Here is a 14,779-nt window from a genome sequence, read left to right as displayed (position 1 = left end):
AAAAAAATCGCATTTCACCTTAGTGGGCCTCGCGCCTCGCTTTCGGCCCAGTTTGCGAAGCCGGCCCGGCCTGCCCCGCACCTCGCCTGGCCTGCCTCCGCGCCGCGCCTCCCGCTCCCCTGCCCGCGCTGCGCCCACGCTCCGACCGCGCCAGAGCGCGCACGCCGCGTGGCGGCCATGCGCCGACGAGCACGCCGCGCGGCACCACCGGCCTGCCCGCTCCGACCGGCCGTGCTCCGCCTTCAAGGCTGTCCGACCGCGTGCACCCCACTCCACACTCCATCCTGCCTCCCCCTCCTCCATCTCATTTGCTCTCTCGCCTCGCAGTAGCAGCAGCAAGCCGCAGCGGCCACCGCGCCATTCCCGCGGCCGCCGAGCTTCACCGTGGCGCGCCAGCACAGCTCCTGCCCGCACCGCTACAGCTCTGCGCTCGCCTTCATCACCAGCAAGGAGAAGGTAGTGGCCGCGGGCCCCTTTCGCTTCTTCCCTTCTCTCTCTACCATGCGCATCCGCTCGCCGGAGCTCGGCTCCGTGTAGACGGCCCCGCTCTGCTTTCTCTCTCCCCTCCCTTTCTCGCGCTTCGGGTCCGCCGTCACCTTGCCGTGCTCACGCGCGCCTCACCGGACCTTGCCATAGCCGGGAATAGCCAGCGCGCAACAAGGCAGCGCCGCCGCTCTGCCATTGCCGTCGGTGAGCCTCGCTCCGGTGACCCGCCCCTCCATATTCACCTCTATCTGACGCGATTTGACGTGGGGAGCATGTTGGTGCCCTCCGTTTCGCCGGGAACCTCGCCGTCGGCGAGAACGCGCCGGTCAGCGCCGCCCCCTATTTTGGTCTGACCGACAGGTGGGGCCGTTGACCTGCGGGGGGCCGCTTGTCAGCGCCCTGACTCGGGTCTGGGTGTACCCAGCGTTTTCATCGGCTGATTTTTAAAAGGATTTAGGAAATGATTTTCCAAAAAATGTTGAATGTTTCCAAAAAGTCATAACTTGCTCAAAATAGCTCCAAATTTGTTGAAATAAGTTTTGCTAGGTTTCTTGTGACTAGATCTATCTGTTAAAAATATTGCATGTCATTTTTGAGATACTTTAATGTAGAGCTTTATTTAATTCTTGATATTGCTGATATCTTGTAAAATGTTTGGTAAATCCTATATGTATCAGAAAAATATGATTCCAATTTGGTTGATCTATTCTTGAGATGTACTTTCTGTGAAAAATATATGTCATGCATGTTATGTGGAAAAATATGGCTAGGTATGTTATGTGTATTAATTGCTGATTTCTTGTAAAATTGCTAGGGCTAAAAATATGAATAATACATGTAGGTGAAACTTTTTGTACAGTGATTGTATGCTATGTAGATCATGGGAAAAATACCAAATCTGTTGTTTCACACTTTTCGTAGTACAAAGTATTTTCATGCTCAATTATCCACCATAGCTTGTCATTTTTGTGTAGGCTGTGATACTTATCTAAATGCAATGAAAATTTTATGGTAGCCTACTTAGAGTAGTACTATGCTACTGTAATTTTATCAGATTTTTATGAGCACTAAAAATATATGTTGCTGTTGTATTCCTAGTTTAAAATGAAATAAAATAATCTTCTTTAATGCATGTTTAGTTAATAATGTTTACTTTGGTGTATCTTTGAAGCAACTTAACTTGCTATGGTGACTTGGCATGTTAGTACAGTGGTTGTAGTAGTAGTATAGTGGTACATGTTCTTGGATGATGTTGGCTACCTTGTAGAAGGGCTTTACCTCTACTATGTCCAATAAAGTTAAACATGTTCATCTACATTTCATGCATCATGATCATTACATGTCATCTCTTCGATGCACCTATGCATTAGCACTCATACATCTGCATCATACAGGATCGCAGGAGGAGTTGCTAGCAGTAGTTCAGGAAGAGCAGACCGGGACAGATCCACAAGAAGTCCAGGCACAGGAGGTGCCAGAGGAAGAGGAGCCGGGAGAGGACTTGCCCGAGTGCGTGGATCATCATCCTAGTTCGTTCGAACGAGGCAAGCCTCGGAGCATTCTAAGTCTCCTACTTTATAAAAGCAATTATTTCTATATATGAGTTTATATATTGTTGCATTAAGTTGTAGGAGTTGATTGAAACCGTTGATGCATTTATTACTATCCTTGCCTACCTTATTACCTTATTACCTTGTTAGGTCAGGATCAAATAACTGCTTAGCCTTGCTTAGACCGGTAGCGATCGGTGATATCTGGTCACCTACATTTATAGGTGGTTACTGGAAGAATTTAGCTATGGAAAGAATGATATCCTGGAATTAACCATATGTGATGGATAATTGGAGACCGGACGGAAAAAGTTGGAGGCAACCAGACAGGGTTCTGGGGTGCTGTTAGTTTCCATCTGTGTCGATTAAGGACCGATCGTTGCTCGTCCCTCTTGTCATATTGAACGCATGCCTCATATTTAGCTGGCCAAATAAAGTACCTTTCGACCGCGAAGCTAGTAACACTATTCGGGCCGGGATCTACACGGGTGCGCGTATTGGTGCTGATGGGGGTTTGACAGGGATGCGAAGAGTGAGCCCAAGGGCAGGTGCGCCCTGATTCTTGGCAGTCGGGCGGTCCCTAGGTACTGCGGCTCTAGATTGTCCCGCGGCTACCTAAATAGTGTCCTTGGTGATCTAAGCTACCCTGGCAGGGGAAGCATGGTTTGTGTGAGGAATAAATCACCAGCTGGTTAGGAATCGATTCGAATCGCCATCGCTCCTGGATAGTGAGCACTTAACTCGAGCTATGGCATCGTAGTAATTATTATGGAACAATGATGGTTATCTGGATGGTATGGGATATGCTAAATCTAAATTGGTAACTGGATGTTATTGATTAATCAAGTGATTGCTATAGTACAGGTGCTTACCTAGATGGATAGGTCATAATAAAGATGATGCAAAGTACTTAGAATGGTTCCTTCATGATAGCTTATGCTTTTCGCAAACAAGTCAGCTAGCCCACTAAAGAAAGCCTTGCATAATCCTTGGTGTCGCTTTATTTTGGTTTAAGACGGGTAAGTCTAGCTGAGTACCTTCTCGTACTCAGGATGTTGTTCCCATTGTTGTTGTAGATGGTCAAATGTACTATGGCTATTGCATTAACTGCCTATACCCCGGCGATGGGTGACAACTAGGACCAAGGGTAATGGTCACCCTGTATCTCTCATCTGATGCTTTTGTTGGAGATGACTACCTACTAGCATTGTATCTGAACTAAAAGTGTGTGTGTGGCTTTAAAACTATTTGCTTCCGCTATTTTAGATTGAACTTGGTTTGTAATAACTTTATATTCTAAACTCTGATGTATCCAACTGCCATTGCAAACTTTATGTAACATGTGACGGTACTTGCTAAACTTATACGATCTTGGTTTGTATGTCGATTGGTTTAAAATCCTTCGTGGTTTCACGGACTACCGGGTTATACGGGCTTAAGTTTGCTAAATTATCTGCTTCGACGGAAGATTTCCTTACTTAATCTCATATAATTGGTCGGTTCTGTTACAGCTGGTATCAGAGCAAGGTTTAGCAGGTTACTGTTCATGCGTGTATTTAAAACAAAAGGGTTTTGTGTTATAAAACTAATTGCAAACTATAGTATATAGGTGTTTCAACCTCTAATTAAAAACTTAAGAGTGTGCCATTGGTCATATCCTTTATGCCCAGTTAAGGACTCTAGGTGGCTTATTTAAGTACTGACTTGGGGGTCTTTGCATCATATTTCTATTTCGTTGCTCATACGGCGTGTTATTGTATGAGTGCCATTCACTTGAGTGGTAATGTATGGATCCATTGCCTCTACACCTCGGTAAGTGAGAGTTGTGAGAGCATGATCGGATACACTGCCGATCTAGGGAAGTGCTTATATGATGCCGAATAATTTACATGCCATACGCGTGTTTGTATGAAGGTATCCAATGTGTGGGGGAATTTTGTCCTGTGGTGACGATGCCATCGATAGGACGATGGTTTGGGTAGTTGCTACCGTGGTACGTGTATCTAGGGATGCGTGTAGAACGAGTAGATTACTTTACTGCTTTCGTGCATATTTTTCATACTGTCAGGGTTTGGGCTGAAGTGGATCTTTTGCAGGTACATAACAGCGCTGTCGTGTAGTACGTATTAGCTACGTTTATCAGAGACCGTTGTATGCCACCGTCTATGCCGCTAGCAATTGTTATTTTTCCTAAGTTTGTGAGAACGTACGAAATGTGCATGCATCATGTTGTTACATATCATTCATGGCATTGTTCCTCCCCTTATAAGTTAATTATCTCATTTTGATAAAAATGACAACTTAACCTTGTTCTCACATGAGTAATAAAACAAATTTGCTATAGATGGCACACACAAAGCAGACCGCTCGCAAGTCCACCGGAGGCAGAGCTCCCCGCCATCAGCTTGCTCCACGTACCCGTCAGCGCCACACATTTCTTGGAGAGTTTGGGATGCCTACACTCTTGTGGAGAGTGCTTAGCTATGTAGGCTATCCTGAGGGAATGGAGCCCCGCTACTTCTGGACAAATGAGCAGTTGGGGGAAGGTCTTTTGGTTACTGTGGAGGCCGTTGTTCGTCCCCGAGGTGACGATTCTGAGTGGACTGGTTGGCGTTATGAGTCAACTGGCAGGACTGCTGAAGAAGCAGCTGATAGGGCAGCCTTTGGGATACTGAGGGATATCATGGATCGTTTTTCTTAGGAGTTGGTAGCCGCTTTAGTTGGAGTCTTTTCGAGGGGCAACCCCTCCACTGACTCATGGCAGCAGGCAAGAGGAAGATCTTTGGAGATTAGTGCAGCAGAAGGACAGAACAGTGATAACCCTACCATGAGCGCCATGTTCGCAGTGATGAAGGCTTTTAATGGAGTAGAAGGTAGCCTGAGACGTGTGTCTGGTGCTCTTGGTCATGCCCGCGATGACTGACGTCATCTTCAGAGGGATCACAATGCCGAAATTGAGAGGCTCAGTGCAGAGATGGCTCAGTTGACTCGTTAGAGGGATCAGGCGACCCAGAGGACTAGAGCCTATGAGGGAGACGTGCGTGCACTGAGAGAGCAGGTCGAGCATCTAACCACCACCAATAGGAACACTAAGCATATGTTGATCCATGTGCTCCACCAGAGGAATGAAGCCTGGTCCACAGAAGATGTTCTGAGAGCTCGACAGGTTGAGCTGGAGCAGTAGCTGGCTAATGCAGAAGAGTACAACGACAACCTACATGAGGAGGTTCATCAGCTGAATAACTAGCTCCACCCTTACGTTTCGCCTGGAGCCGCAGAGATGGATCTAGATGAGGACAAGGATCCCGAAGAGCTTGAGGCACCAGCTGATGACGACGACAATGATGTAGATAGTGACGATGTCAACATCTCTGACCTAGATAGCGACCACGATGAGTAGGCTAGTAGTTGTTGCGCTAGCTACTAGGGTTTTGTTTGCGATGACCTTTTGCATGGTTGACATGTCTGGCATGTACTCATGAGTAGAACGACTAAGACCTTGATGTAATGTTGGAAAACTTGGATGTGTTTGTGGCGATATCTGAACGTCAAAAGTCCAGTGTATGTATGCTGGCAATTTGGTTGTATTGGACACGATGTGTGTGCTTTAGTAATCTAATTAGTAATGTTGTGTTAATTGGAATGACTTATTGTGCCCCTGTTTTATTGTATGAATTTATTCTCTCCAGTGAATTCAGTACGGCATAATTTTTCATTCACCTGCAATTTCTACAACATCACCTAATAATTACTATTGCTGAAATATGCAGATGCCAAACACTCGTCGTACCGTGTATGACACGACTGAGGCAGGTGGCAGTGCCGCTGGGAATGAGAACTGTGATCCACCACCACCACCTCCTCCTCCACCGTACACCGCGGAACAGTTCTTCGCACAGTTCCTTGGAAGTCAACGCAACATGGAGGGCATGCAGCAGAACATGGAAGCTGCATTGCGCCATATTGCTGACAACACCCGCCATGGGTTAAACCCAGGTGGGCATGAAGCGAATCAGCATAGCAGTTTTAAGGACTTTATGGACACCAGACCACCAATTTTCAAAGAAGCCATAGAGCCATTGGATGCGGAAGAGTGGATAAACACCATGGAAGATAAGTTTCATGTTCTAAGGATGACAGAAGTGTTGAAAACTGAGTATGCAGCTCATCAGCTACAAGGCCCTACAGGAATGTGGTGGAAGCACCACCGCACCACTTTTCCCCCCAATGCCCACATTACTTGGAGGGAGTTCACGGAGGCTTTTCGTGGAGTTTACATTCCACCGGGTTTGACCGAAATGAAGTTTGGAGAATTTCTAGCACTGAACCAAGGCACCAAGACAGTGACCCAGTATCTACATGCATTCAATAATCTAAGTCGCTATGCCTCTGACATGGTGAATACCGATGCCAAAAAGATCGCTAGTTTCAAGAGAGGTCTGAATCCCAAGATGATGAAGCACGTGGGTACCAACACAAGAACTGGTTTCAATGACTTTGTTAGTGACTGCTTCGAGCAAGAAAAGAACAACAATATATATGCTACATCCAAGACTCGCAAGAGGTCTTTTGAGTCAGGTCCATCCCAGCCAAGGGCCCCGATGGCAAATCGTTCTGCGTATCGTCTGCCTGCCCCTGGTGCAAGGTTTAGGCCACCCCAGCGGAGGAATCAGAATGCCCAGCAACCTTAGAGGAACTAGAAGCCATTCAAGATGGCAGTGCCACAAGCCAAGACCGGACAAGGCAGTTCATCTGGAGCTGCTACTCAAGTAAGAGGACCGTGTTTCAACTGCAATCAACCTAGGCACTTTGTGAAGTTTTGCCCATATCCCAAGAGGTAGTAGACTCAGTACTAAGCTCATGTGCACCACACCACCATTGATGACATCCCAGAATGAGAGCCCGTGACATCCGGTATGTTTTCTATCAACAATCATCCTGTAGTCATTTTGTTTGATTCTAGATCATCGCATTCATTCATAAGTCAAGCATTTGCAAGAAAGTATGTGCAAAAGATAGTTGAATTGGAATGTGCTTATCGGATCAGTTCAGCTGGGGCTGATCTGTTAACTAATCAGATAATCCGGGGGATAACCCTGAGTATAGCAAACAAGCAGTATAAGCTTAACTTGATAGTTATGCCAGGGCTCGTTCTGGATGTGATTATAGGAATGAACTGGATGACTAAGATGGGAGTAGTAATTGATGTTGGAGGAAGAAGCATTTCTCTCAAAGAACCTGTTGGAGAAGGTACATTTCAAGTAACCTTACCTAGGAGAATAGATCTGACCAGTACAACTTATGCAGTCCAAACTACTCTTCTAGCCAAGATTGCAGTAGTGTGCGAGTTTCCAGATGTGTTTCCAGATGAGTTACCCGGTCTTCCACCGGACAGAGATGTTGAGTTTGCCATTGAGTTAATCCCTAGAACACCACCGATCTCAAGAAGGCCTTATCGGATGCCTCCAAATGAATTAGCCGAGTTGAAGAAACAACTCCAAGATCTGTTGACTAAGGGTTTAATTCGTCCAAGTTCATCGGAATGGGGATGTCCCACACTGTTCGTGAAGAAGAAGAAGGATAACTCCTTATGGATGTGCGTAGGACTATTGGCCATTGAATGCGGTGACAATTAAAAACAAGTATCCTCTACCTCGGATTGATATCTTGTTTGATCAATTGTCAAGAGCCAAGGTGTTCTCCAAGATAGATTTGAGATCAGGGTACCATCAGATCAAGATTAGACCACAAGATATACCCAAAACCGTGTTCTCCACCAGATATGGTTTGTACGAATATCTTGTCATGTCCTTTGGTTTGACAAATGCTCCTGCATACTTTATGTATCTGATGAATTCAGTCTTTATGCCAGAGTTGGATAAGTTTGTGATTGTGTTCATTGATGACATTCTAGTATACTTAGAGAATGAACAGGATCATGAAGAGCATCTTAGAATTATCTTGACTAGACTCAGAGATCACCAGCTGTATGCTAAGTTTAGTAAATGTGAGTTCTGGCTGAAGACAATTCCTTTTCTCGGTCATGTGTTATATGAGAATGGAATCTCAGTGGATCCTAGTAAGGTACAAGAGGTTATGGACTGGAAGGCACCCAGCACAATTCATGAGGTTTGGAGTTTTCTTGGATTAGCCGGTTACTATCGTCGTTTTATACCGGACTTCTCGAAGATTGCCAAGCCAATGACAAGTTTGCTACAAAAGGATCATAAGTTCATTTGGACAGAGGAGTGTGAGGCAGCTTTCTGCACCTTGCAGAATTTGCTAACCACTGCTCCTGTTCTAGTGCAACCGGATATAGAAAAGCCGTTTGATGTGTTTTGCGATGCATCAAAGAATGGTTTAGGATGTGTTCTGATGCAAGATGGAAGGGTCATTGCTTATGCCTCACGTCAGTTGAGGAAGCATGAGGTTAACTATCCTACGCATGATTTAGTGCTTGCGGCCGTTGTGCATGCTCTAAAGATTTGGAGACACTACTTGCTTGGGAATGTGTGCAATATCTTTATAGATCATAAGAGTCTCAAGTATATATTTACTCAGTCTGAGTTGAATATGCGACAAAGAAGATGGTTAGAGCTAATAAAGGATTATAATCTGAATGTGCACTATCATCCGGGAAAGGCAAATGTTGTGGCAGATGCCTTAAGTAGGAAGTCACATTCTCTTGTTGTGCAACCATTGTTTGAAGATGAGTTCAATTTGTTGCATCCTGCTGTGTTGCATAATATCTAGGTTAGTTGTACCTTGGAAAGCAAGATCATTGAGGATCAGAAAACAGATAAGGGAATATTCCATATCAAGGAGAAAATGAAGAAAGAACCGTCCAAGCACTTTAGAGTGGATGAACAAGGAGTGTTATGGTTTAAGGACCGTCTGGTTGTACCTAAAGATTGAGAGCTCAAGAACAAATTGATGGATGAAGCTTATCACTCTAAGCTTTCTATCCATCCTGGAAGTAACAAAATGTACCAAGAATTGAGACCTCGTTATTGGTGGACGAAGATGAAGAAGGAGATTGCAGCGTATGTTGCTCGTTACGACATGTGTTGTAGAGTGAAAGTTCTTCACATGAGACCCGCAGGAATGTTGCAACCTTTGTCAGTACCAGATTGGAAATGGGATGATATAAGTATGGATTTTATCACCGGTTTCCCCACCACACCAAAGGGGAATGATTCGATTTGAGTAATTATATATCGCCTTACCAAATCAGCTCACTTTTTACCAGTCAAAACAACATTTTGACCACCTCAGTATGCTGAGAAGTACATTGCAGAGATTGTCCGATTACATGGTAGACCAAAGACTATCGTGTCTGACCGTGGGTCACAGTTTACCGCTCATTTTTGGGAGCATCTTCATAAAGGTTTGGGCACTAGCTTGATTCGAAGTATAGCTTACCACCCACAAATAGATGGGCAGATAGAGCGAGTTAATGCTGTTCTAGAAGATATGCTTAGAGCCTGTGTGTTATCGTCTAAAGGTTCATGGGAATCATGGTTACCTTTGGCAGAGTTCGCTTACAACAATAGTTACCAAGAGAGTATCAAGATGGCTCCATTTGAAGCATTGTATGGCAGGAAATGTAGAACGCCATTGAATTGGGTTGAGCCTGGAGAAAGAAGGTTTTATGGAATCGATTTTGTTGACGAGGCTGAGAAAAAGGTCCGTATTATCCAACAAAACATGAAAGCGGCCCAGTCACGCCAGAAGAGTTATGCCGATAAGAGAAGGAGACTGCTAGAATTTCAAGTTGGTGACTACATTTATCTAAAGGTTACTCCAATGAAGAAAGTACAACGGTTTGGAGTAAAGAGAAAGCTCGCTCCTAGGTTTGTAGGACCGTACAAGATCATAGAGAAGAAGGGTCCCGTGGCTTATAAGTTACAGTTACCAGAAGCGATGGGTTCGATCTTCTCAGTCTTCCATGTATCACAGTTGAAGAAGTGCTTGCGTGTTCTGGAAGATAGAATAGAACCTCAGAGCATTCAGCTCAAATCAGACTTAGAATACAGTGAGCAACCGGTTTGAGTTTTGGATACTAAGGACCGAGTCACTCGGAATAAGGTGGTGAGAACATATAAGATGCAGTGGAGTCATCACGATGATGGTGATGCGACGTGGGAAACAGGAGAATATCTGCAAAATGCTTATAAGGATTTTTATAACAAATGGTTCATAACTCAAAATCTCGAGACGAGATTCTTATAAGCGGGGAGGGCTGTAACACCTCAGTGTTAAGCATGCATTAACATTCCATCTAATGAGCATAATCATCATTTCATTATGCATAAGCAACATCTATGCATTCCATTCTAAGGAAAGGAAGTGTCATTTCATGTGGTACTGAAATTAAATTGAAATTCATCATGTTTGAACTATTTGAAATGCCATGCTCATGTTTGGGTGATATAATTTCTTGGTTTGATCACTAAGATAGCTTATCAATATTTAGGATACAATTTGGAGCAAAGTTTATATTTAAATTTTTGCCAAATTTTGCTTTTAAAAATAATTCTTCAAAATTAGGGTTTTGAATTAATGTTGATTTTAATTTTGTAATTCAAAATCTATTTAGAATTTGACTTTGGTCATAAAAGCAAAGTTGTAGAGAATAAATTTTTGAGCAACTTTATTTTTCGTACAAAGTTTGGAACTGCTTTGAAATTACTCAAAATTTGCATTGAATGAAATAGGAATAGAAAATAATTTTAAAAAATCGCATTTCACCTTAGTGGGCCTCGCGCCTCGCTTTTGGCCTAGTTTGCGAAGCCGGCCCGGCCTGCCTCCGCGCCGTGCCTCCTGCTCCCCTGCCCGCGCGCTGCGCCCACGCTCCGACCAAGCTAGAGTGTGCATGCCACGTGGCGGCCATGCGCTGGCGAGCACGCCGTGCGGCACCACCGACCCGCCCGCTCCGACCGGCCGTGCTCCACCTTCAAGGTTGTCCGACCACGTGCACCCCACTCCACACTCCATCCTGCCTCCCCCTCCTCCATCTCATTTGCTCTCTTGCCTCGCAGCAGCAGCAGCAAGCCACAGTGGCCACCGCGCCATTCCCATGGCCGCCGAGCTTCACCGTGGCGCGCTAGCACAGCTCCTGCCCGCACCGCTACAGCTCCGCGCTCGCCTTCATCACCAGCAAGGAGAAGGTAGTGGCCACGGGCCCCTTTCGCTTCTTCCCTTCTCTCTCTCCCATGCGCATCTGCTCGCCGGAGCTCGGCTCCGTGTAGACGGCCCCGCTCTGCTTTCTCTCTCCCCTCCCTTTCTCGTGCTTCGGGTCCGCCGTCACCTTGTCGTGCTCACGCGCGCCTCACTGGACCTTGCCATAGCCAGGAATAGCCAGCGCACAGCGAGGCAGCGCTGCCGCTCCGCCATTGCCGTCTGCGAGCCTCGCTTTGGTGACCCGCCCCTCCATATTCACCTCTATCCGACGCGATTTGACGTGGGGAGCACGTTGTTGCCCTCCGTTTTGCCGGGAACCTTGCCGTCGGTGAGAACGCATCGGTCAGCGCCTCCCCCTGTTTCGGTCTAACCGATAGGTGGGGCCATTGACCCGTGGGGGCCCACTCGTCAGCGCCCTGACTCGGGTCCGGGTGCACCGAGCGTTTTCATCAGCTGGTTTTTAAAAGGATTTAGGAAATGATTTTCCAGAAAAGTTGAATGTTTCCAAAAAGTCATAACTTGCTCAAAATAGCTCCTAATTTGTTGAAATAAGTTTTGCTAGGTTTCTTGTGACTAGATCTATCTGTTAAAAATATTGCATGTCATTTTTGAGATACTTTAATGTAGAGCTTTATTTAATTCTTGATATTGCTGATATCTTGTAAAATGTTTGGTAAATCCTACATGTATTAGAAAAATATGATTCCAATTTGGTTGATCTATTCTTGAGATGTACTTTCTGTGAAAAATATATGTCATGCATGTTATGTGGAAAAATATGGCTAGGTATGTTATGTGTATTAATTGCTGATTTCTTGTAAAATTGCTAGGGCTAAAAATATGAATAATACATGTAGGTGAAACTTTTTGTACAGTGATTGTATGCTATGTAGATCATGGGGAAAATACCAAATCTGTTGTTTGACACTTTTCGTAGTACAAAGTATTTTCATGCTCAATTATCCACCATAGCTTGTCATTTTTGTGTAGGCTGTGATACTTATCTAAATGCAATGAAAATTTTATGGTAGCCTACTTAGAGTAGTACTATGCTACTGTAATTTTCTCAGATTTTTATGAGCACCAGAAATATATGTTGTTGTTGTATTCCTAGTTTAAAATGAAATAAAATAATCTTCTTTAATGCATGTTTAGTTAATAATGTTTGCTTTGGTGTATCTTTGAAGCACCTTAACTTGCTGTGGTGACTTGGCATGTTAGTATAGTGGTTGTAGTAGTAGTATAGTGGTACATGTTCTTGGATGATGTTGGCTACCTTGTAGAAGGGCTTTACCTCTACTATGTCCAATAAAGTTAAACATGTTCATCTACATTTCATGCATCATGATCATTACATGTCATCTCTTCAATGCACCTATGCATTAGCACTCATACATCTATATCATATAGGATCGCAGGAGGAGTTGCTAGCAGTAGTTCAGGAAGAGCAGACCAGGACAGATCCACAAGAAGTCCAGGCACAGGAGGTGCCAGAGGAAGAGGAGCCGAGAGAGGACTTGCCCAAGTGCGTGGATCATCATCCTAGTTCGTTAGAACGAGGCAAGCCTCGGAGCATTCTAAGTCTCCTACTTTATAAAAGCAATTATTTCTATATATGAGTTTATATATTGTTGCATTAAGTTGTAGGAGTTGATTGAAACCGTTGATGCATTTATTACTATCCTTGCCTACCTTATTACCTTTTTACCCTGTTAGGTCAGGATCGAATAACTGCTTAGCCTTGCTTAGACCGGTAGCGATCGGTGATATCTGGTCACCTACATTTATAGGTGGTTACTGGAAGAATTTAGCTATGGAAAGAATGATATCCTGGAATTAACCATGTGTGATGGATAATTGGAGACCGGACAGAAAAAGTTGGAGGCAGCCAGACAGGGTTCTGGGGTGCTGTTAGTTTTCATCTTGATTAAGGACTGATCATTGCTCATCCCTCTTGTCATGTTGAATGCATGCCTCACATTTAGCTGGCCGAATAAAGTACCTTTCGACCGTGAAGCTAGTGACACTATTTGGGCCAGGATCTACATGGGTGCGCGTATTGGTGCTGATGGGGGTATGACAGGGATGCAAAGAGTGAGCCCAAGGGTAGGTGCGCCCTGATTCCTAGCAGTCGGGCGGTCCCTGGGTACTACGGCTCTAGATTGTCCCACGGCTACTTGAATAGTGTCCTTGGTGATCTAAGCTACCCTAGCAGGGGAAGCATGGTTTGTGTGAGGAATAAATCACCAGCTGGTTAGGAATCGATTCGAATCGCCATCGCTTCTGAATAGTGAGCACTTGACTCGAGCTACGGCATCGTAGTAATTATTATGGAACAATGATGGTCATCTGGATGGTATGGGATATGCTAAATCTAAATTGGTAACTGGATGTTATTGGTTAATCAAGTGATTGCTATAGTGTAGGTGCTTTCCTAGATGGATAGGTCATAATAAAGATGATGCAAAGTACTTAGAATGGTTCCTTCATGATAGCTTATGCTTTTCGCAAATAAGTCAGCTAGCCCACTAAAGAAAGCCTTACATAATCCTTGGTGTTGCTTTATTTTGGTTTAAGATAGGTAAGTCTAGCTGAGTACCTTCTCGTACTCAGGGCATTGTTCCCATTGTTGTTGCAGATGGTCAAATGTACTACGGCTATTGCATTAACTGCCTGTACCTGGCGATGGGTGACAACTAGGACCAAGGGCAATGGTCACCCTGTATCTCTCATCTGATGCTTTTGTTGGAGATGACTACCTTCTGGCATTGTATCTGAACTAAAAGTGTGTGTGTGGCTTTAAAACTATTTGCTTCCGCTATTTCAGATTGAACTTGGTTTGTAATAACTTTATATTCTAAACTTTGATGTATCCAACTATCATTGCGAACTTTATGTAACATGTGACAGTACTTGCTAAACTTGTACGATCTTGGTTTGTATGTCGATTGATTTGAAATCCTTTGTGGTTTCACGAACTACCGGGTTATACAGGCTTAAGTTTGCTAAATTATCTGCTTCGGCAGAAGATTTCCTTACTTAATCTCGTATAATTGGTCGGTTCTATTACAGAGGTTAGGGGAGGTAGTCAGAGGGGCGGTGGTGGTAGAGCAGTAGCGTCTCGAGGTGTTGGCATGGCAGAATCAAGCGGACGCTCTTCTTAGGGGTCAGCTTCAAGCGGCCTTGGTGGCGGTGCCGGTGTCGAGGTTAGAGGCTGACTGGTGACGTACCGCATTGCCCCTCTTGCTTACCTCCCCCCAGTGTTTTGCAAGTGCCAGATGAAGGCACCAAGGTGGATTTCTTGGAGTGTGGACAACCCCAATTGTAGGTACTACGGGTGCAAGATGGCAAATGTAAGTCAAGTTTCTCCTTGCTAAATTGGAATTGCTGAATGTGGTGTTCATGATGAATGGTTTGGTAAGTGTCATTGATTTTGTGGTTGTAGACGCCATAGGACTATTCCTTTTTTTCACTGGGTGGATCCACCCACTTCAGATTGGATGAAGGAGCTACTGTTGGACCTGAAGAGTGTTGTGGCCAAGTTGAAGAGGGAAAGGGGA

The sequence above is a fragment of the Miscanthus floridulus genome, chromosome 17 (assembly GCF_019320115.1).
Source record: "Miscanthus floridulus cultivar M001 chromosome 17, ASM1932011v1, whole genome shotgun sequence".
NCBI classification, from domain to species: domain Eukaryota; kingdom Viridiplantae; phylum Streptophyta; class Magnoliopsida; order Poales; family Poaceae; genus Miscanthus; species Miscanthus floridulus.
The sequence above is the reverse complement of the archived record's forward strand: the minus strand, read 5'-3'. Positions refer to the sequence as shown.